At 37.3% G+C, this 23,539-nt stretch overlaps 1 long non-coding RNA gene across 1 annotated transcript in view; it reads left to right on the forward strand.

The window, feature by feature from the left end:
- LOC137635813 (uncharacterized) overlaps positions 1–13,354 on the forward strand; it is a 53,127-nt gene extending 39,773 nt beyond the window's left edge. The window contains exon 5 of the long non-coding RNA XR_011042799.1: positions 4,699–13,354. This is a non-coding gene — a long non-coding RNA (uncharacterized lncRNA). The remainder of the gene's footprint in view (positions 1–4,698) is intronic.
- The last annotated feature ends 10,185 nt before the right edge of the window (positions 13,355–23,539 follow it).

Genomic DNA, 23,539 nt, shown 5'->3' on the forward strand with positions numbered 1-23,539 from the left:
GACTTGATGCTCTTCTCAGATACATCAAAAGAAGGGGTGGGGCCCACATGCTGCACCGCTCGACCTCCGGCCTGTGGTCAGAGTTCGAAAAGTACAGTACCAGCACATAAATCTCTTAGAGATGAAGGCTGCCTTTTTGGCCCTTCAACAGGTCCAGCAGTTCCTGGCGGGCCATTCAGGGGTGGTAATGAGTGACAACACCACAATAGTAGCTTACATCAACAAGCAAGGTGGTAGTTTTTTGCAGCCCCTATCCCATCTGACAGTAAAAATAGTGAGATGGGCATAATTCAACTCGGTGACCCTATTAGCTCCTTTCATTCCCAGCAAAAGTAATGTGCTTGCGGACAACCTGAGCAGAGCGTCTCAGATAGTGAGTACTGAGTGGTCTTTGGATCATCTAGTAGCCAACAAAGTCCTGACTTTGTGGGGTTCCCTGACGGTGGATCTGTTTACAACGGCCCTGAGCTTCAGGCTCCCGCTGTACTGCTCCCCAGTCCCTGAGCCCAAGGCTCTCTGGCAAGATACATTCCAACAACGGTGGAACAACATCAACATTTACGCCGTTCCCCATTCTGTCTGATGAAGAGGACACTCAACAAGACTGGAACATTGGTCAATCTCTCAATGACCCTCATAGCTCCGCTATGGCATCACGCGGAATGGTTCCCGGACCTTCTGCAACTCCTAACGGAGCTACCAAGAGAGCTCCTTCCACGACACAATCTTCTCAAGCAACCACATGCCAACATCTTCCACAAAGCCGTAGCTTCGCTACGACTTCACGCCTGGAGACTATCCAGCATCTCCTCCCTGAGAGAGGATTTTCGCAGCAAGTTGCTGTCAGGATGTCTGGACACCTGCGAAAGTCATCTTCAGCAGTCTAGCAGGCAAAGTGGAAAGTCTTCTGTGATTGGTGTCGTGGAAGGGGTATCTCTCCACTCGATGCCACTATTCCAACAATAGCGGAGTTCCTTGTGTATTTGCGTGAAGAAATGCGCTTTTCAGTCTTGGCAGTGAAAGGCTATCGCTCAGCCTTAAGTAGCCTTCAGGCTGAAAGGAATGGACATTTCCTCATCGCTAGAACTTTCTCTACTCATACGTAGTTATGAACTTACCTGCCCTCAGTCGGAAGTGAGACCTCCCCCTTGGAACGGGGTTCGAGTTCTCAGGTCTCTTAAGAGACCTCCCTATGAACCATTACGTCAGGCATCAGATCGCCACCTAACCTGGAAGGCGGTGTTCCTGCTAGCTTTGGTTTCGGCCAAGCGTGTTAGCGAACTTCATGGTCTCTAGTATGACATCGCCCATTCAAGGGGATGGGGGGAGGTAACTTTCAGCTTCGTCCCTGAGTTTATTGCTAAGACTCAGAATCCTGGAGTAGCAGATCCTCGATTCGACTCCTTCCAGATTTCTAATCTCTGTTTTGTAACAGATGACCCAGACCATCTCTTACTATTGCCCAGTAAGGAGTTTGAGGCTCTACCTTAAAAGAACAGCTGCAGTCCGTCCTCATGTGCCAGCATTATTCTTCAGCACAGGAAGGACTAAGAGGAGGGTCACCAAGAACACCATCTCTGCATGGATTCGTAGGGTCATTGATCTGGCCTTGAATCCAGATCCTCTTCCATCACGTCGCCCTAGAGCACATGATGTCAGGGGCATAGCTTCGTCCCTGGCCTTCAAAAGAAATTTCTCTGTGAAGCAGGTTCTGCAAGCGGGGGTGTGGAAGTGTCAAACAACGTTCACAGCCCACTACCTGCAAGACGTGACCCACAGGAGGCTCGATACGTTCTCTATCGGCCCTGTGGTGGCTGCACAGCAGCTGGTTTAAAACCTCAAGCTCCTTATTTGACAAGTAGAGAAGGTTGAGGGCAATGTTACCCAGTTTTAGTCTGCATGAATGGAAAGGTTTGACTGGCCCTTATTCTTTTCTTCATCATCCCCTCTCTTGGGGAAAGCAGCATCCTGGGTTCTCTGCATAGCTGACCTCAAACCACTGCAGGTAAACCATGCTCCCTTGTGTTCGTAGTATTAAGTTAATACTGTTACGTCCCCCATACCCTGACGAGGTGGTATTGGGAAAGTCCTAGTCTACAAGTTTCCTTCTAAAGAACTTCAGAACAACTTCCTAGGACAAGTCACACTTCTTCATACCTTCACACACAGCTTGCGTAGGCCGCAGTCCTTGCGTAACAAGGTTCTAGCGAGGTGCAGGGGCTCTTTATTTCTTGGGTGCTTATACACTCGAATAACGAGCCCCCGGGTGAAGCCAAAATGCCAGACTGGGTTGGACGTTCACCCTTCCTAATGGGTGAGTCACCCCTATTAAATAGTGTGGTTTGTATTCCAGTTACGGAACAAATGACAAATTCGTAGATAATTTGTATTTTTCCTAACTATACAAACCTTAGCTATTTAACCAAACTTGCCCGCCAGCCCTATCCCCCTTGAAATCCTTCCTCCAAGCAAAGTGAGCTCAAGCACAGGTGTGTGAGGGGCAGCCAGTAGCAAGCTACCCTCCCCTGCCCCCGGTAACCAGTGGTATGGGGTAGTTAACCCTCGTTAAATTTTAATGGCTCGTCATTTCAGCTACGCCGAAAGTAATGCCCCTATTAAATACCTAAGGTTTGTATAGTTAGGAAAAATACAAATTATCTACGAATTTGTCGTATTTCATCATTTTCCAATCTTTAGAGTAGTGATATTCCCATAATCTACCTTAGCATTCGCATCTCTGTTTTCTCAAGCTTTGTCCTCTTTTTGTCTTAAAGTGTGTTTCTGATCCATACAGAATCAGTCATTGTGAGAAGTCGATTATGATTTTGGTGAATGTTGGTCCCTTGGATATAATAAATATTAGTTTTAAGAGGTTGGAATGATGATTGACTGGTTTAAGATGGTTTATATCTTTCAAGAGGTACCCTCCGTAATGGAGAACTTCATATCTTTAGCCGTTCCTTGCATATGGTTTTGGTTATGTTGATTGTTGCAACTGTTTGGTTACTTTTCTCTCTATGCCAATGTATTCAGAGAATGTTACCATCTATTTCATTATTATATCCATATAATGATGGATTAATCTTGATGTGCCTTGAAGAGGTGTTTATGAATTTAGTTATATCTTCTTGATTATCATTGTCCCATATTCTATGGTAATGTGGTAGTTGGCATAGGAATCCTAGGTAGATTGATTGAAATAGGGCTTTCGTCTATCTATCTACCATGGCACTTTCCCTGAAATTTGGGAGGAAGCTGACAAAAAAAGGAGATAAAAGGGGATTTTTTTTCATTGTTCCTTTTTGCTTGACGAGGGACTCGGCCAAGTTTGGTTGGTACTGCTAGGGTGCCACAGACCACCCTCCCCTATCTTCCCCCACAAAAGGAAGCTGCATATGCCGACTGTCTCACTGTTGCCACCTTAGTAGTCACCAAGGTGACCCGAGGTAGCAGCAGGGCCTATTGGAAGAGCGTCGCAATCGCTCGCCATTCGTTTCTATTCCTAACATGCTCTTTTGCCTCTCTCACGTCTCCTCCTGTCACCTAGGACTTTCATACAAAATTAAAAAATGATTGTAATATTTTCAGTTGAATCTATTCCTTTTTAAAAAGAATACCACTGCATGGGAATCCTAGATAAGTATTGAAATGGTTAGTGTTTCGTCTATACAGTAGTTATTTTAATGGGAATGAATTGAAGAAGAAAGAGGATGAGTGTCAAAATAACCTTAACCATTTGAAAATGGTAACCCCTTTAGATTCTGATATCACCTAAAGACTTCTCGGTTTGCTTTAACTTGACCCCTTAACCTTGTTTTTTTTTAAATGTGTTACAGTGAATAAGTAATCATATTTGAAAGAATTGATGGTGTATAAAGGTAATTTGGAAGCTGACAAGAATTAGATAGAGTTTATGGTTGTGAATAAAAGCTTTTCATTGAGTTAAATTTTATGGATTATGCTGCCGATCTATTGGTGCAGAAGAATTGTACTATTTTTCATAAAGAAAAGAATGTGTGGTAGATAATTTTGTGAAAGTAGTGTAATATTTTGAGTTGTTTATTTACTAGGGAATTCAATTTGATGGTACTGTATATTATGATTTTTTTTATGATGTTTCAAAATTCTGGCTGCAGCATCATAATGCGTCTAGTAAATAACACATGTAAGCGAATGTAGGAAAGCGGTTGTTTTGACGGTAGCCTGGAAGAGGGCCTATTTAGAGAAGGGAAGATCAAGCAAATAAGAAACTTGTTTAAGGTACCTGTATACATATTACCCTCATACAAAAAATGATTCAAAGTACTGGTACCTGTTAATAGTCTCAAATATATTTTCCTTTTATTTTTTCAATGAATTTCCACAGCACTGTATTGTAAAATGATAGGCATGTTTTCTGGTAAGAATTAGATTTTATTTTCACATTTTATTTTCACATATTTTATTTGTTCAATAAAATATAATTTTTGCTTTTCTATCCTCACTTGGGTAATGTAAGGGTAATGTGTATTTTGTCAAAATTTGTTATTTGTAATATTCCATGTATAACTTTTATATTTTAGAAAATACATATAATTTTTTTTTCCCAAGAATTAGTACCTTTGTCCCTCTTCATTGAAAGTTGTGTAGCTTTGTTCAGTCTGTTTGATGTCTTATCTGTTCCAAAATCTATTAAATTTCTTGAATATTTTCTATCAGATTTGGCACCTTGCTTCCTATAATAGAGGAGAGGTTCAAGCTTAAGAAAAGGTCGTCAAAGTAGTCATGATATCGCTTTGTGAGTAATCCTCATGTTCTGACATTTGCCTTATTAACTACTTTAAAACTTAAAAAGAGGAAGACTTATGGAGTTTGCCTTTGTCTATTTGTTTGGTTTGTGCTACTGTCACCCAATCAAAAGTAATTTTTTTGCTGGAATTACTTTTAATGTTTACAATATATGTCTCTCCTTGTCTGGGTTTTTTGCTTGTTCTATAGAGGTGTACTGTTTATGAAGATTAATAATTGGGTGTGAAAGACCCCATGTAACTGCACATAAAGGAAATATGTTATTAATGGATAATTAGCCTTTTATAGAGATTCCAGTGTTTTTACTGGGCCATTATGAATCTATCTTTGTCAGTTCTTGACCATCATTACGCACGGCATGATATTGTATTAGTTTTCGTGTTGCCGTCCCGCCTTTCAATTTGACTTCATAATGCAACTTATGAGGACATCTTATCATAACCAGGTCTTCATCTATTGACCCTTTCCTCAGGTCTTTTCCAATAACCTCCACAATTACTGTTTTGAATATATTCGCTGTCGTCCCATCCAGAACATCTCGATCTTCGAGTTCTTGGTGGTTTTTACTGCTGCTTGATGCCACTTCCACAATTATATGTTTGTGATTTAATCTTCACTGTATACCAGTTATGAATCTTGGCATCCTGGGTAGGCTGAAGGAATGTAGAGAGTAGAGGTCCCCTTTTTGTTTTGTTTCATTGTTGGTGTCGGCTACCCCCCAAAATTGGGGGAAGTGCCTGGGTATATGTATGTATTATGTAAAACCTGTAGTTCTAGTACTCCATGCAGCAAAAACATAGCCATTGACAGAAAGTGGAAGAGATTTTTCATGTAAATTGCCTTGCTTTTGGGTGCATATCCACTGGAGTGGTTCAGGAATGTTTCACTTGCCTAGATGAAGTGATCATGGCTAATATTTGCTTTTCATGAACATAACATTGCTTTGCTAAAAACCTGATGGCAGTTTTTAAGACCTTCATTTTATATTTCAAATCACTCAAGTTTTTGAATGGAGGCCATTATTTGCATTTTTTTTTTTACATCCCCCAGAAGGCTTTTGGGTTTTTTCTTGAAGGGTGTAGGTACTGTATACTCAAAAGTCTTAGTCTAAATGAGAATCATTAGAAATTTTCAAATGGACTACTTGGTGTTGAACTTTTGGGGACTGCTGTTATAGTTTGACATAGAAAAGGCAATCCCAATATCAAACGCATTACGAAGTAAAAGTGCCTCCTTTTTTTCTTTTATAACCTACTTCAACTTTGTTTCCACTTCCTACCTACTTTTTTGCACTTAAGTCTAAACTTCAAGAGAAGGTCCTCAATCACAAACTTAATTTGGTCCAAGAAGCTGTTCGTAAGTTGAATTTTTTACATTTTTGCCTTAGGGTATGCTTAACCAAATCCCATACCTATGATTTCCAGCTACAAAAGTCAACAAATAAATAGCTTTCATATCAAATAAATATCAGGTTATTACAAATGTCATTTTACTTACTGTATTGAAGATATTGTTTTATTATAGTACAGTATTTTTATATATTCCAATGGTTCCCTTGACATTTATTCCATCTGCAGTTAGCCATCTTAATGGCCCCAACTTTCCTCCAAGTTTCCCCTGGCTAATGTGCTTTAAATTCTCATTTCAATATGTAATTTGCCACATAATCTCCATCTTACTTACATTTTAGGTTATTAAATTAATAAACTAATTATTAATTATAGCCGATGTTTGTAGTTTTCAATTGGATTTGTTTTTGTTTAACCGAATGTTTGTGAGTCTGTAAGTTGGCCTTTCATGATAAATCTGGCGGGGGATTTTTCATTGCCCCTCTGTACTGAACAGTGTTCTTGAATAGCCTTCCTATCCCCATTACTGACCCAAGGGAATGGTTGCTTCCCTGAATTTACATTCCAAAAGTTTGAGAATGTTAGTTAAGGACTTTGTGTATCAACTGGTACTCTTAACTTAATACTTCAGTTGAATATTTTTTTCTTGGTCAACACTACTTCATTTGTGGCAGTAGACTACTATAGTGTTCTGCCCTCCGGGAGGTCCTTTCATGGATTATTCCCCCTCCGTAATCCTCTGTTCATGGCCACCTCTTTTAGCTCATGGTGCATTCTCCCTCCCTTCAGGTCATGTGGCATTGACTTTCTTCTCCTTTCTCTGGGTCTTCGTCCTTCGAATTTACCTTCCATAATGTCCTTCAGTAACCTATCTTAAAATGTTTCCTATCCAGTTTGTCTGCCTTCTGTTTAGTGTTGTGATTAGGGATTTTTCTTCTCCAACTAATCTTATTACCTCTTCATTTGTCTTGTGATCTCTCCAACTTATTTTCAGCTTTCAAAGTTGCAACACATGTTTTTTATGTTGAACAGGCTGACAGGAGTAATTTTTATCATTTATATATGACATATCTGTTTTGGTGTTACTGTTTTTAAGATATTTTATTGCTAATTTTTTCTCATATCGTTTGTTTATTTCATTATTTCCTTTCCTCATTGGGCTATTTTCCTTATTGGAGCCCTTGGGCTTATAGCATCTGTCTTTTCCAACTATAGCTGTAGCTTTGCTAATGATAATAATCCTTCTCCATATCCACATTTCAAATGCTTCCAGATGTTTCCTGTCTGTTGCTTTTAAATTCCATGTTTCAGAATCGTACAATGCCATGCTCCTTATGAAACTGCTTACAAATTTTTTCTTTGGTTCCTTTTTCAGTTTTCCCATTAATGTTAGTCTCTCTCCCAAAAGCTACTTTATGTTGGTGCAATTAACTGTACTAACTGTATTGAATTGCCTTTATACAAATACTGGCTACAGTCGTCAGGGACTGGAAAGTCCATGTGTGACACTTTCCCCATTACCTAAAGGTCTGTAGCTTCCACTTCTAAATAGGTATTGCTGTCTGTGAACTATTAATTTAAGCAGTTCACTGTTGGCATTACTTCAGGATCTTATCAGTCACTTTTTAGCTGTATAGTATTATACCTCAGTTCCCACATTTCTTCCATCTTGGTGTCTTCTTGTGGTGACCTATTGGAAACATCCCTGCCTGGTGATTGCCGGACTCGAGTCAAGAGTCCTGTTCAAACTTGATAGTTTCTAGTAGTGTCTGCAACCCCACCATCCTTGTGAGCTAAGGATGGGGTCTTGTGTGGGGGGGGGGATCCTATCAGTCTACCTTCTGAGTAATCAGCAGTCGTTGCCTGGCTCTCCCTAGTCCTCTGGAGAGGGGACTTGGTTGCTTAAAATATGTATATAATGTCAGTCTTTAGGATTTTGTCCTGCTAGCTTAGGGGATTGTCCCTGTCTCTTGCCTCTGCCATTCATGACCAACCTTTAACTTCTCAACTTTTACTAGTTCTTCAACTAGGAGGATTTCCATTGGTTACACATGGGCACTGAAGGGCTTATAAATCTGTTCCAGCTTGTCTTCTATCTTGTCCAGACTAGCTTTTACTTCATACTTCAAGTGTAGATTTTCCCCAGTTGTATTGACTCGGCTTTTTATTCCTTTGCTGCATCCTTATAGTTTCTGGCTAACCTAACTTTTTATCTTAAAACTGTTACTTCGTTTTGCTGAATCAGGGTTTTCGTCTAGTTGTGCATGGCTTCTCAGGCCCCAGTTCCGGGTTTTATGGGCCCAATTTGTTAGTTCAATACAGTGAATCCTAATATTGACCACTGAGTTTCAGAAAGTTTTTTTTCAGTGTATTTGATTTCTTTATTTTGGTACAGTAAACTATTGAAAAGCAGTTATTCATGGTAGAGAATATTCTTTATTCTTTTAGTTGCATTTCATAGTTTTTAGTGCTAAATAACTGTGTTTTCTACATACAGTATTTTGTCTTGTGGATTTTTTTTTTCTTGTGCTTCAGTTTATAATTTTACAGTTACTATTTGTTTAGTTGTTTCTGTGCTGTAGCTTTTTCACAGGTTTTTAGATTCCTTTTGTGTATGTTCCCCTATCACCTGAAAAAGTTCATTAAGTTTATTTGTATTTGCTCATTTTTTTGTTTTCTTTCACAAATGCCTTCCTGGCAGGAACCTTTGCTGAAGGATCAGTTTTCAGGGTTTGCTTAGATATATATACCTCTAAAATTTGATATTGAATTCTTTGATGACAGGTAGCATAAAACATCTTATTTCTGGACATTTGATGACATGAGATTCTGTTTCTATTGTCATTCAGTTATTCTTGGTGAAACTAATAAAATCTGCAGTAAAATAAGAGCTATCAAGTTCCAGCATCTTTAAACTGATGTGAAAATCTTTGTTTAGTGACAGTTCTTTTATTGTTACACTGTCTTTTCAATTCTCAGTGATGTAGTTTTCACAAACTTCAATCATTAAAAATGTCTAAATAGTTTTACACTACTTGCCTCCTTTTGTTGTTGTTTAAGAGATTGGTATAGTTTGTGGTAGTGGCATTTAGAGGTTGACTTTCACAGCCCTTTAGATAGCTGCCCCTTTTGGGTGTGTCTAGTTTCATGTATTTCAAATCATTCAGTTTCATTTTACCCCCAAAGGATGCATAGGAACCCAGTGACACTTGGCAGTCATGCCTCATATATTTTTTATTTTGCATACTTTTACCTCAAGCAGGGATCCTGGTGAGCCAAAGCCTCTTGTATATCTAAATATTAAAGTAACGATCAAGAAATTGGATCCGTTTCCAAATTTTTCATCCTTTTTTTATGTGCTTTGGCAAGCATTTTAGGTATTCCAATATTGCATCCTTTTGAAATCCTCTAAACCATCCTCGAACCATTGGAACTACAATTAACTTGGAGTAAGAAGTTACAACAACGTAGCTTATATATTCATACCTTTTAAGGCTAACACTTGAAATTTCTTATATTTTTTAAGTTTGTAAAAGAAAATAATCAAACTTTTAATCATTTTTTTTAGAATGGTTGTAAAGGACAAACACACATTACCCTTCATTATTTTATGAATGTTAAGAAATTGCTCAATATATTGTAAGATATTTAATGCTTAAGAATATTGTGTAAGAAAGACACACTGTTACATTAGATCTGAATTGCCATTTCTTAATTGCTGAAAATGTTTGTTAGTATAGAGTATTTTATGATAAAATAATTGTTATATATGGAAGAGAGACAATTGTCTGTTCCTATGCGCTTGCAAACCTTTCGTACTTTAGAATGGGGACTTTTCTTCAGCAAAGCTGAATCTGCCGTTGCAATTGTTAACTCGGTAGTTAATGACAGGTTGTAAGTGCGGGTGAGTAACTCCTCTTGCTCTCCTGTCAGACATCTCTGTCTTTGACTCAGAGTACAGGCTTCATGTTGTATCCTATCCTTGGGTGTGTAATCTTTTTCTAATAGTTGTTAGTTTAAATGGTAAATATTGGCTTTATGTTAATAATGGAGCCAAGCAGGAATTGAGTGTAGGTTGGAGTCTGCATCAGTTTATGGCCAAACCAGCAATACATTAACTCGCACACTGGTAAGGGTCAGGATTGTTTTGCAATTATCCCCTTTGACCAAGTTGTAGCCCTGTTAAAGGCAGACCTATTCTTTGAATGGGAAAGTGACATCTAAGGGATTATTCTTGGCAATGCCCATGATGATGCAGAAGGGACTGTTTAGCACTTTGTGCTCATCAAGTTCACTGAAGTTACTGGATGTACATTCCTTCCTACTAGGAAAGGTGCTTCAGGAGAAAGGGAAAAAAAGAATCTACCTCAGGTAGTCTTTTCACAGGTTGTAGAGTGTTAGGTGAACACTGCTTTTTCTTGCAGACCCCTGTTGAGTAAAGCTCTTGCAAGGAGGCCCTCAATGTCTTAAAAGGAGTGAGTAGCTAAGGGTACTTCACCCCGTTGTTCCAAACAGTGATCTCCGGAGTGCGCTCTAATCCAAGAGAACAGTTATGATGACTTCTGCCCTGTTAGAAGGCTCCTGGTCTGGTAAACCTGTGTTTCACAATGCTTGTCCCATGGAATTAGCTTCTCTTATTCTCTTGTGCCTGTGATCCTTTGTCCCATTGCTTCTTCTTCTTCTTTGTCTGCATCTTTTCCCACTTTTATGTGGGGTCGATGTTTCTGGCCAGCGTTCTCCATCTACCTCTGTCCCACACTTCATTACCGGTTAATCCCTTTGATCGAAGGTCATCCTTGATACAGTCCATCCACCTTTGCTTTGGTCTCCCTCTCCTTCTCGTTCCCTGTACCTCCATTTCCATCACTCTCCTCCCAATATACTGTTCATCGCTTCTCATGACATGACCATACCACCTCAGTCTACTTTCTTGGATCTTATCTGATAGTTTTCTAACGCCTGTGGTATCCCTAATTACCTCATTCCGTATCTTATCTCTTCTTGTCACCCCACACATCCATCTCAACATTCTCATCTCTGCCACATCCATCTTCTTCTCTTCTGTCTTCTTTATTGCCCACGTCTCCGCTCCATACACCATTGCCGGTCTCACAACTGTCCTGTGTGCTTTACCTTTCAACTTAACCCCTATTTTCCTGTTGCATAGTACTTCACACATTTTTTTCCAATTCTTCCTTCCTGCTTGTATTCTGTGGTTTATTTCTGCCCCCAGATCACCATCCTCTGCAACTGTTGATACTAAATACTTGAAATTTTCAACTCTTTTTCAATCTCTCTCCTTGTAAACTAACTTCCCCATTCTCACCATTTTTCAGTCTCAAATACTCTTGTGTTTTTCCTGCTGATCTTCAATCCTCTATTTTCCATTTCTCTTCTCCACTCCTCCAGTTTCTCTTCTACAACCTCTCGCCTAGTGCTACGCAGTATATCATCATCAGCAAAAAGCATACACCAAGGAGACTGATCTCTAATACCTTGTGTTACTACATCCATGACCAGATCAAATAGGTAAGGGCTCAATGCAGACCCCTGATGTAGTCCCACATTTACCGGAAACTTTCTGTTAGGCCTAAACTGCTCTTATCATTTGCTTCTGCCCTTTCATACATATCTTGGGTGATTCTTACGTATTTCTCAGGGACTCCCTCTTCTCTCGTACATCTCCACAGCTCCTGACGTGGTACTCGATCGTATGTCTTCTCCATGTTAATAAAGACTAAATATGTAATCCTTTCTGTTTCTTCCGATGTTTTTCTATCATCTGCCTCAAAGCAAATATTGTATCTGCAGTCCCTCTTCCAGCCATTGCTTCGACATTCCTTATATCTAGTCATGCTCATGCATAACAGCAGCGAGTCCTCTTGGATGATCGTATCACTAAGTTTGTAGAGGTTGCTCAATTCTTGTCCAGATGGTACTTCCAACTTGGTGTTGGTAAGTTTTCTCGGTCACCCTTTCTTGGAGCAGCTCATTTTATGGAGGTCACAGGCATCTTCACCATGAGTAGTGTTGGAGAATCGCTGGTCAGCATCCAGCGATCCCCCAGTTTCCCCTGTTCTGGTGATAGCGGTTGATTTTTCATGGTGGTTTAATAAAGGCAATTTTATGCCGGTCAAAGCTCCCTGCAATTGTTCTTATATGGGGTTGAGGAGGAGTGGGTCTTTCATGTTTAAAGTTACTTAGATTTTAGTGCTGTGTTGCATACAATACATATGTAATATGAAAACATATTTTTCTCAAGTTATTAATTCAGTAGTATTCAGGGTATTAAGATTAGTGTATATATCAAGCTAAACAAGGTAGTGTATTTATTTTAGAGCAGCAATTAGTGTGTGCAAGCTATGGAATCTTGCACAATGGCAGCCCGTAAGTTAGAGTAATCCAGGTAGGAATTTGGGCAAGAGTAATTTTTTAAGTGGGAAGCAGTGTGTACTAATTAAAGCATTTCATTTTAAATGAGCAATTTCTTATCAAAATCTCAAGGTAATGTAAGCCAGTGATGAATAAGATGCCATAGGCTTAGCAGATAATTTTTATCAAGGTAGAACAGATGGTTTTTTAAAGTTGAAACGGCATACTTTTCTCTGGAAAAGGTTGAGTTAGTCACCTTAATGTGAACATTCTGCTGATGAACCTGTGAATAAGTTTTGTTCAATCTTTAAATGTTATGATGCCTTAATAGAGTTTGTGAATTATGCTATATTCCCTAAATATTTGATTTTATCATTACTGTTTGATATATGTATCTTGCATCATATTTTGTAACGAAGATTTTTGGTAGCATCGTAAACATTTCATCTTAGAAACATTCATTACACAAGTATAGATAATTGTTCAGTTGGTTTCATTAGTTCCAGTATACTTCAAGGGAAGCTGAGGAGACGTCTGATAACTGTACATTGTATCAGGTAATGCTGTTTAGCAAATGAGAAACTGCTGACAACGTAGCCTGTAAAACAAAGTAGTTGAGCTTGTTCATGATCAAAAGCATTTTCATCAACTTTATGAAGTGCTGTATAGAAATGTAGTTATTTGCTAAACAGCACTCAAGAAAATTGATCAAAATGCTTTTGGTCACATGTTTACAAGCTGCTCAGATTTTACAGGCATAGTTGCCCGCAGTTTCTCATTTGCTAAACAGCATTACCTGCTACAATGTACAGCTGTCAGACATCTCCTTAGTCTCCATAGAAGTATACTGGAACTAATGAAGCCAACTGAACAATTATTTATACTTGTGTAATGAATGTTCCCAAGATGAAATGTTTGCAATGCTACCAAAAATCTTTCATACTAAAATAATGATGTAAGATACATATATCAAACTGTAATGATAAAATCAAATATTCAGGGAATATAGATTGGCTTAGTTTCCCATTTAGTGTACCAGAATTGAGTTAAATCTGCTATGTAAGATAACATAAAATGTACAAATAATATGTAAGTGATAAAAATGTAAAGAGGAAAAGAATAAACAAAAATTTATAACAATCTTTTATTTCTCATAAAATATATTTTTTTCAATTTTTTTTTTCCTAATACATAAGTGTCCCCCCCAAAATAGGGGCTGACCTCGTGGAACTTCATTTGCTGGCACTTGAGAGCTCTGCCTGTTGCCCTGTGTACCAGAAAACCTTATAAAAGTCTTAATCAACCCCAGAATCACTCCCATGATGAGTGTGGTGGTGTTGTCTTTCCTTTCTGAATTAAATAAATGGTGCACGGCAACTGTTTGCTCACTGGAAGTAGTCTGTCACAGGAAATCTCCCCAGCTGGTTGACATTCACTTAGATATCTCAAAAACTGATCAAAAGTCAGGAAATATGATATCTTTAAGCTCTCCTACTGACATTTATAAGCTTGCTTAAATGAGTTATATATACAGAGCTGAACTAAAAGGTCTTTATGATATCACAGTACTAAGTGCAAGAAAAAAAAATCCCACATCTCACTTGTAACTTGACCAGTTGTCGGTTTATTTGTAAAGTTCCATTTCACTAAGTGGAAATATTCTTTTTAAAATAACAACTATCGGAAGCAACACATGTAATTCAGATTTTAAATCCATGAATGATATATAGACAACCTTTTAACAACAGTTTCATTGACCATTAGTGGATTTTTGACAGTCAGATGCACTAACATTATAACTGTTTAAAGAATAAGAGTGTCTGGAAAATCCATCCACAAAATAAGAGTACACTAATCGGGTAATATTACCAAGGAATTGAAAGGCTGTGTCCTTTTCATAATTTATTTTAAAGTCAATTCACTTTTGTTACATATCCTATCTTCACAATACACTGCATAGCCTAGAATCTAAGTTCAGTTTTCATATGTAGAACTTCTGGAGAGCGGAATGATTAGCCATAACTCTTCCACACTTCTTATAGATCAACACTTCAATAAGCAGAACATGTCCAATAGCATAAATGCAAAATTCATCAGAGTATGAATGTACGTTATATAAAACCTTTGACATCCAGCATATGTTCACCTGAACTTATAATTTTTTATTAAAAGGAAAGTATTTCCATACTTTTCAAGCATCTGTACCTGCTTAATTTGCTTTGAATAGGAACAGTTTCAAGCGTTTGTTCAATCAAACTTTTGAAGTTGATGTAACATTGAATATTATGATTAATACATTAGATAGACTGAAGTATTTTCATATCATTGCATCAGTAAAACCATCGTAAAGCCACTAGCAAACATCAAAAATGTTCACAAGACTATATTCAATCAAAGAATCCTTTAATTATACTTTACTGTACATAATCTACACTTGTATTTTATCTACGTTATAACCGACATCAAAGTAGAAACTTATCAATGTCTGCAGTTACCCAATGCAAATGTCAGAAATGAAAAGTACCCTTAAAATTACCTGAATGTGAGCAAATTAACAATAATGTTAAAAAATTTATAGTTTACTTAAGCGTCTCGAGTCACCACGGCAAACCGGAGTCCTTATTTTAAGTACAGTTTATTATACCAAGATGATACAATCTCTCTAGAAAGCAGTAAAACCAAATACATGACTAATATATGACTGATGTGATGCTTTACAAATGCGCAAAAGACTTCGGAAAAGGGGATGACATCAAATGTAGAGTACTACCCTGACACCCCGGCTTCACCCCAGCCAGTTATGTGTCAGATCGGACTATTGTCGCATTCCCCTACACCGACGAGTTGGCACAGGCAGCACACCCTTCAAGGTTAGATAGAAAGACACAGCATTGGTACTAAGGTAATCTTAAATACCAAAACAAAGCATTCTGTACCTCACTTAAAGGATAACTACCTGACCTTTACATTAAACTGAAATATCTATACATAGTAAAGTTATTTCCTGCATATTCTGTAAACCAAAAGGCAAAATTTCATCGTGGTTTTTGAGCAAATGGCCATCTGCAATATACTGTTGTCTTCAAATTTCAATATAATTCTTGTGAGAAGATTGCTGTTTTCACCTCGAAACACTTCAACTTGGATCAAATCTCAACTGATCTTGAATAGTCAACAGATTTCTAAAGAGAGTTGCTTCAACAAACTTAAACCTGCAGTGAATGAAACAATTTCTTTCATAAGGTTTGCACCAAAAACCTTCAAGACAAAACATTCCCAATGTACAAACAACAGGAGTAAATTAAGTCACAACAGCTTATGATTATTGTAATCAGTGTGAAATGGAGGACTATGCCAGGATAATATCCAGTTGTGAATTCCTAGTCAACCTGTGCATCAAAATGAAGTATTTCAAGCTATTTCCTATTCAGCAAACTACTGTGATAGAAAACAGCTTTAGAATTACTTAGGCTTCAATAAAACACCAAATAGAAAGGAATAGAATCCCTCAAAAACGTAATCAAATGCATTTCCTCTCACAGTAAGAAAAAGGGTATAGGGTTCTAGGCAATTAGTTTGAACCCAAAAAGGATATAAGGTTCTTGGCTACTAACAAAATAATTTAAAAACAAGAGTTCTTATGCAGACAATGTCATAACCAAGAGAGATTACACTAAACAGTACTCGAGTTGACCACATAAAGTTTCATGCACCTTCTAAGCCTTAAGGCCACATAAACAGTTCCCTATCAACTAAACTTTATCATCAGGATACAGGATGCATTTCTCCTTGGGAGATGTAGAGAGACACAAAAGGAGTTAGCTATATAAATAGCAACCAACCCCTATAAGCATTGCTAAACCTATCTCTCTGTACTTTCCTGCTTACAGATTACTGGATCCTGACCAACAGTTCCAAATGAAAATAGAACCAACAACAACTGCCGGGATGATAGAGGAATCATTAGCCAGCATGTGTAATTATGAAGCAATACACTTGATGCTAATGGAGCAATTCAAACTATCTTTAAAACCAAAGTAATGCATACAAGGTTTAGAAAATGAGCACAAATACAGATAGAAAGTTCAAATAAACTGTGTTTCTCATCTATACTAGACTCTTGGGATGTGAGGGAGCTGAATTCATATGCACAGATTTAATAAAGAACTCTAATACAACCTCTATAACATTAGGACAACCTAATCAGAAAGACAAATGTCAAAACATAAAGGACTTTTGACATTAATAGAATCTTGGGATGCAGGAAAGCTAGCTTCGAGTAAACAGCGATAATAACAAATTTAACCTTTCCTATAGCAGACTTGGTAAGAAAAATGTCTATTAATTACTACAAGAAGTGAGTAAACTTGTAAAGTAATATAAAGAGGACAAGTTCTTCAAGCAAATCCCATCACAAGTAAGCTAGCAGACAGGTCAGAGTTGGCAAACCATAGAAGATCCATTCACATATATTACCAAACGAGGTTTAGAAAATGAACACAAAAACAGACAGAAAAGTTCAAGTAAACTGTGTTTCTCAGCTATACAAGATTCTTGGGATAATAGGGAGCTGACTTCATATGCACAGATTCAATAAAGAACTCTAATCCAACCTGTATAACATAAAGAAAACATAGATTCAGAAACACTGCATCAGAAAGAGAAATGTCAAAATAAAAAGGACTTCTGACATTATCTCTTTATACTTTTCCTTCTTACAGACAACTGAATCCTGGCCAACAGTTCCAAATAAAAACAGAACCAAGAACTGCCAAGATAAAAGAGGAATAATTTGCCAGCATGTGTAATGATGAAGCAATACACTTGATGCAAATGGAATAATTGAAACTGGCTTTTAAACCAAACTAAAGCATACAAGGTTTAGAAAATGAACACAAAAACAGACAGAAAAGTTTAAGTAAACCGTGTTTCTCATCTATACAAGACTCCTGGGATGTGAGGGAGCTGAATTCATATGCATAGATTTAATAAAGAACTCTAATCCAACCTTTATAACATAAGGATAAAAAAAATTCAGAAACATCTAATAAGAGAGAGAAATGTCAAAACATAAAGGACTTTAGACATTAATAGAATCTTGGGATGCAGGAAACGTAGCTTAAGTACAAAGCGATTAATAGCAAATTTAACCTTTCTTATTGCAGATCAAGTAACGAAAATGTCTAATAATTACTACAAGAAGTGAGTCAACTTGTAAAATAATATAAAGACAAATTCTTTAAGCAAAACCCATCAAAAGTAAGCTAGCAGATAGGTCAGAGTTTGCAAAGCACAGACGATCCATTCATTTATGTTACCTTTCCAGTATCCTATGACTTTCTTCTTGACACAGCTATGACCCAACACAACCCACACTGCACCATGGACAATCTCCTATACCATCCTAAACATATAAATCTTTCCATAAAAAATATGACAACCCATGACTTGGATTTGCTCAAATTCAGAAAACAAAAGTATTCTATGAACAGATCTTTCTGGGTTGTTTTAAAACTAAATTCATAATCTTAATATGAGTTCTTCACCCAGTCTTCTAACCATTTAACAATGATTATTGACTTGGTACCATAGTAATTGGTAAGAAAGAAGACAGATGAACTCCTGTTTTCTTTCAAGATCTCTAAATGCCACCCAGAACCTGTCATTCTAACCTTTCTCTGAGACTAGCTGCATTTTACAAAGTAGTTGGTGCCTTCACTCAATACCATTCTCGGTCATCCATTAAAAAGATTATCTCCGACTAAAAAAACCACATTAATCATTATATTAGGACTTAAGTAGTAAATGCATTCCCTGATAGAATGCCAGCAATCCAAAACCAACTGACATCTATTTCAAATAATACCAAAATATGCCTATTCATGAGCATTATATAGAATTCAAAATCAAGTCATTTACAAACCAAGAAGGAAAGCAATAACAAACATCATCACTACAAAAAGTACAGCAGGATTGACAAGGTGAATTCCTCAAACAAATGCTATAATGGTCAAAGACATCAACTGAAGGCATCAACAAGCAGAAGGAAAGTTAACAGCCTTTATGCGATTCAATTAAAAAAAAGAGATGAATATGAGGAACACAGTAAGTAATCATAAAGTAAAGCTGGATAAAACACTAAAGAACAAAATAAATAACCAACTTGCCCTAAGAAAAAAAAAAAAAGAGCTAAGACCATAGCTATTGGTGGACATACAATGCATCAATAATTATTCATCTACTGTTCCTCATACTATAACTGTTGTACAGGGGACAAACAACCAGAAAAGGAACATTTATCATCCGGAAACCAAACTATAAAAGGCGAAATGGGTGGCCAGTCAAAAGCTATGGTTTCCTACTAAAAGCTGAAGGCCAAACACCACATGCCTTAGGTAGAGCTGATGCAGATTTCATTTATGAAATTACAAAACAAATAAAAAGGTAAAGTGATGGAAAGTCGGTTTGTACTTATTCTAACAAATGAAAAAATATCAAACAAGAAAAAGAAAAAAGTACAGTAACCAAAGGCCTTTGAGCAATGGCTGCACCTCAAGTTGCATAGAAAACCATTTTCTTTTTAGGAGATAGAAAATTGAACAACACAGACAATTTCCTTTTTTCTTAAGATGACAAATCTGCCTTCCAAACACAAGCAGAATAAAACACTTAGAAATAGAGCAGATAATCAATACAACATGCAATAATGATACACTGATCACATCAATACTCATGAATTGATTTTCCATGAGCCTTTCAAACTGTAAGGCCTGATGGAGTCCTTGCTACCAGGCAAATTACTAAGCATATAGGCAAGTAATTAGTAATTGAGGCCTTGAAAAGTTTCTTGAGACAAGGACATCGACCCTGACACAAATGTAAGTCACATCTAGGTATATCTACAGAAGCAGCCGAGCTCAGAAAGAGCAAAAGATATCCAAACGGAACATACTTCTTACACATGAAGGTGCAGAAGACAGAATGATATCCATAGTTTAAAGGCCACTCATGAATGGCAGAGGCAAGGGACAGTGACACTGCTCTATTGGGCAGGAACATGCACAAGAGAATTGACCACATATACTGTACATATGATAAGCGCCAAAGCCCCCTCTCCTCCCAAGCTAGGACCAAGGAGGGCCAGGCAATGGCTTCTAATGACTCAGCAGACAGACCTATAGGGTCCCCCAAAATCCCCAATCCTTAGCTCACTACAGTAACCAAAGAGACTCAGCAGACAGACCTATAGGGTCCCCCAAAATCCCCAATCCTTAGCTCATAAAAATGGTGAAGTTGCAGCAACCAAAGAAACTAACAGGTTTGAGAGGGACTCAAACCTCAAGTCTGGCGAGGGTCCGACAGGGACGTTACCACATTGGCCCCCACAACCCTAAAAAGCAAGCAAAGGTGCATTACAAATCCTTCACATAATGGAGGATAAATACGGACTGGATTGTGGACCAGCACAACATAACTAGCATTTTAGATAGCATAGAGGGAAATCTAATATTCTAGAACAAATAAATTTAAATTCCAGAGCAGGTGAAATAAATCCTGGGCAAATACTATGAGAATAATTGTAAAAATTCAATACTTTAAGCCAGGGGGAGAATAAATTATAAATGGCTCCAAAATCACAAGCTGAAAACATTTCCATCAGATAAGACAGAAAAAATATAGAAATTTGAGTACTCCACTAAGGAGGGATTGAAGACCCCAAATATGGAACAAAGTAAATCCTTAAAATCAGTGTTTAGATGTAGCATCTGGATTAGGATTCCTGAATTTGGCCTGAAAAGCCGTAAATAGGGGCCTGTCAGGCAATCCTTTACAGGAGGGAAAGTGAAGGATGTGATTATAGTTTGTTGGATGAAAACGCTTATGATATTCCAGTGACTTCGGGTAGGTTATCCTGACTATACAATGATTGCTAAATAGTAATTTGCACATTGCAAGAATTGCCTTTCATTGTCAAATTGAAGTTAGAGCGGTAAAATCTAATACCTATACAGTATGAGTTATAAGAAAGTCAGATAATAAAAATTCACATCAAATTTTGTTTAAACTTATTGGAAAAAATTTGTTCCAAGACAGTCAGTTCAGAAAAAATTTCCTAGGCATCTTTTTGGTTTTACATTGCTATTTCATATAATCTGGAGTTTTGAGATCTTGAAGTTTTGTTTATTACAATCAGCAAAAGGAGGATAGATGTGAGCGAGGCAAGAGCGTGTGCTAGAAATAGGAATGAATGGCGAGCGATTGTGACGCAGTTCCGGTAGGCCCTGCTGCTGTCTCCGATGCCTTAGATAACCGCGGAGGTAGCAGCAGTAGGGGATTCAGCATTATGAAGCTTCATCTGTGGTGGATAATGTGGGAGGGTGGGCTGTGACACCCTAGCAGTACCAGCTGAACTCGGTTGAGTCCCTTGTTAGGCTGGGAGGAACGTAGAGAGTAGGGGTCCCCTTTTTGTTTTTGTTTCTTTGTTGATGTCGGCTACTCCCCAAAATTGGGGGAAGGGCCTTGGTATATGTATGTATGTACAATCAGCAATTATAAAACTGTGTTAAATATAACCTTCCTAAGGGGGAAAGTGTAAAAAGACCCTGAAGAAGTTTACACTATAACAGCATTATGAAGAGTACAAATATGGGACTCTTTTTATGAAGACATTTTGACAGTTTAAATTCTGAAATCTTAGCATTCCAGGATTCCAAAGTATAGTGCATTTTTTTATAACTCTTAGCAAAACCATGCAAAACTTGGACCTCCCAAACACCAGTGTTAATGAAGACATCTGTAGCAAAACCCTCATAAAATGATAGGATTTCCGATCTAACTCCAAATACGAAAGCAAGCCTAAAAACACATACAGCAGGCTACTTAAGCAAACCATCAAAACTAGATTTAAACCGACAAGGTGTTTAAATTAGGATACTTATAATCCTAAAATATAGAAGACTCACAATAAAGGAGAAGTATATTGACTTCATGTGACTTTCTTGACTTAAAGACAAGAAATCTGAGGTCTACGAACAATTTTAGGAGGAACAACTCGCCAATTGATTTTCCTCGACAATCAGTCACTTTTCATTAAAAGAAACAGCTCAATACACACCAACAACCACAGCATATTTAGATGCCAGGACATATTTAGCAACTCATTACAATGAATACTAATTTATGGAACACATACAACCTTGCTCCCTTCAATACAGTTAATAGTAACTTGTACACAAGAATCACATGAATTCTAACTTCTCAAATTTTTCTTGGCCATTTGCTTTAGATTTGTTTAACAGATTAGCAGGTTATAACAATACGTGTAGAAAATTCAAGATAATGAAAGGTTGCTGCACCAAATCTGAGTGAAATGACACAGCGATTTGCATGTTACACTCTTCTTTGGTCAATCACACATTTAAAAACCATAACATGTCATTAATCTTAGACATGTAAAGGGTGATACTGGACTCCTTTCTACACAGATTTTACTATCTCAAATATAAAAAAAACTGTGCTCAAAACTCTTCCATGTCCTTTGTGGGACAAGTTACAATCATAAACTTAAAATATCCCAAGCATTAATGATAAATACACTCACATTCTTTGTGTCTTTCAATGGTTCTAAAGATGCAAATAGAAATTCACTTCAAACTATCTATTAAACTCTCACAAAAAAACAATGCAACAAACTTCAAAAGTATAACTGAATTTACATGAAACTGTTCATCTCCAAACTAAATTAGTAGATATGTTTTGTAAAATATAGAAATATATTCCTTGTTAATCAATACTCATAAATACAGGAACAGATACCAGACAAGGTAATACCTAAAATACATTCATATTATGGTAAATTATACATTTTACAGTAGAACATATTCTGTTTATAGAAGCATTGACTTTTCAAATAATGAGGAAGCTCTATTGCTAATTATTACACCTGAGAATTCTGATTTCAAAACTTAACTTAAATTCTAATTTATACAGTCACTATGAGAATTCGTTTATGCAACAAAACTGAATCACCTTAAAATAACATCTGATGAGAAGGAACTCTTTCAATTCCACAGTAAAATCATCCAACCACTGGACTTGTCTATGAACAATATTTTCCAGATACACTATTCTTTAATATGTTATAATGTTAGAAATCAATATGAAAGACAAAATTTGAACAAATGGAGTATAAAACTGTTGTGAAAAAGGTTGCAATTAATCATTTCAAGATGTTAAAACTCTAAATCCATTTCTTCCTCAGTAGTCGTTATTCTAAAAGGAATATATGCTGTTAGCCAAATGGAACTTAAAAATTCCGACTTGGTCAAGTTACACCTGTGACTGAGGATTTTCTTAAAGCTTCCAATGTTCTGTGATACTTTAAAACACCTTTTAGTCTCTCATCAGCTCAGTATCTATAAACTCTATCAACAAGAAAAAATGACAATAGCTGAGCTTCAAATTATACATATTTCCAGACTAAAGTATCAAGCTGTTTGAGATCCCTTATCATGAAACATTAACCACCAGGAAGATGTCAGTGACAAATTGCTTCCAATAACCAACCAGATGTTGTATACCAATTAATTCAGAAAAAGAAAGGCAGCATCATCATTCTCAACATGGAGGGAATCTGGGACGATTGCGACTTCTATAAATCTTGGCTTCTGGTGGCAAGGCAAGCAGGACGGACTCAGAGAGTGGCAGCACAGTTGCACGAGGCCAGCCCCTTGGGGTGGTGGCACCTGGCCTTTATTGAATACATTTCCAAACATCTAACTACATCTGGAAGAGAACTTGAACTTTAGATTCAGGATAACAGTGATGTTACATAAACACAATATGAACTTCCTTTTGACATAAGTCTGAGAATATACTGAACCACAGACAATAAAAATCTCTAGTAACAATTCTTTATCTATTTCTTCCATGAATGTATATAAGTGGCAATCACCTTCCAATTATAGTCTTTGATTAATAAGGCCCAAATACTTTTCTTAATAGCTTTCCCTCTTACCTCCTACACTTAA

This window comes from Palaemon carinicauda, unplaced genomic scaffold (assembly GCF_036898095.1).
Source record: "Palaemon carinicauda isolate YSFRI2023 unplaced genomic scaffold, ASM3689809v2 scaffold179, whole genome shotgun sequence".
In the NCBI taxonomy this organism is placed as follows: domain Eukaryota; kingdom Metazoa; phylum Arthropoda; class Malacostraca; order Decapoda; family Palaemonidae; genus Palaemon; species Palaemon carinicauda.